Below are 1,854 nucleotides of genomic sequence, written 5' to 3' on the forward strand. Positions count from 1 at the left end.
CAGGTGATGTTGATGACCGAAAGAGCACAACGGGCATGGTTTTCTACCTTGGCCTGAATCCGATTAGCTGGAATTCTCAGAAGCAAAAGGTGGTGGCACTGTCTTCATGCGAGGCAGAATACATAGTGGCAAGCACGGCGGCTTGTCAAGCAGTTTGGCTGAGAAGACTCCTAACTATTCTTGCAAAGCAGGAGGTGCAGAAGGTGTCATTGAAGATCGACAACCAAGCTGCAATTTCGTTGTGCAAAAATCCGATTCATCACGAAAGGAGCAAGCACATAGATACCCGGTTCCACCATATCTGGGAGTGCATTGAAGAAGGGTTGATCGAGGTTCAACATGCAAACACGAAAGACCAACTTGCCGATATTCTCACCAAGTCCCTCGGTCGACAGAAGTTCATCGAGATGAGGAAGAAAGTTGGACTGCAAGAAGTGAAGTCAAGCAACAAGATTAAGGAGGTGGATGTAGAATTTAATCATGTTACTCATGTAGGATTAGGAAAGAAAGGCAAACCGAGTCCTAGTAGTATTAGGATTCCTAGTCCTAGTCTATTTCCATAGTCCCTTGTGGATGTGTATAAAAGACACCTTAGGGGTGTTGCTTGTAACACCAGAAAAACGGAAAGCAATACAAAGCACATGACCGACACGGCCATGTTTGCCATAACTCAACGTGTTCTCGTGTTAGTGTTCCGGCGAGATTGAGCAAAGACGTATAGCTAGCTAGACTAGTTTTACGCAAGAGAAAATCCATCAAGCAGCTTGGGTGCTTGCTTGCTATATAGCTAGCTTGCATGTACGTGTAAGGGATATTTGATCTACGGTTCAAAAGCCAACATTGATGAACTTCACTGCCATTATGATTTAATGTATTTACCCAAAATTATTTTACTAGACATGGTCAGTCAAGGACTACTCGGCATACTAGCTGCCAGTTAATAGCACTATGTCTGCAAAATCAAAAAGGTATTCAGAAATACATACCTCGAAGCCTTGGTGTAGGCCCTTGAAGGCCTCCTTCATTCTAATCTTTACATACCGAAATTGGCAAAGCACCGAGCCTCAAAGAACTGGTACTCGGGCAGGATGGAGGAACCTTGCATGGCTCCCTCCAATTCTTGCGACCCGAGCCCACCTGTGGTGTAACAAGCAGGGACAGTGGAACCTCCTTGGCTGGCCTCCATCTTGGAGGGTAAACTTCTGTCCTCGGCTACCGTACAGGCTCCGGGGAAGTAGGGGTCGGGGACTTCGGCATCTCAAGCCATGTGCTTTCATCAACCATGGGGACCGGTTCCCCATGGTCCTCGGCGGTCTGGATCTTTGTCCTGGCCACCGGCGCTCCAGCGATGTCCCCCCATAGTGGATGTGTGGGGGTCTCGAAAGGAGATTGCATCCCCCGGGTCACCTTGAGAAGGGGGAGGATACTCGCACGCTCTCGTGTCGCTCTCCGACATTTCGGCCAGAGGAAGGGAGCCCGAGGATCCCTGGCCTCCTAAGGCTTTGTTCGGTTCCACTAATAATGAAAGGGATTGACGTGGATTGACAAGGATTAAATCCCATCTACTCCTCGAGCTCGAACACCCTCCCACTTCCTCTTAGGCTCCTTTTTAGCACAAGTCACATAAGGGTTAGGGTCAGAAGGGCCTCGAGCCGAGGCATTTGAATCTCCTCGGACAGTGGTACCATATAGCTGATGAGCGCTACCTTGGCTAACCATTGCTGATTAGAGACTATGGAGTTAGATATCAAAGCCATCGGGCCTTTAACCATGAAGTAGTTTCCAATCCCTTCATTTGGTGAATCAAATATGTCATATGAGTTGGAGGATGTGAGTGCAAGACCGGCAACACCT

Source organism: Hordeum vulgare, chromosome 4H, assembly GCF_904849725.1.
Source record: "Hordeum vulgare subsp. vulgare chromosome 4H, MorexV3_pseudomolecules_assembly, whole genome shotgun sequence".
NCBI classification, from domain to species: Eukaryota; Viridiplantae; Streptophyta; class Magnoliopsida; order Poales; family Poaceae; genus Hordeum; species Hordeum vulgare.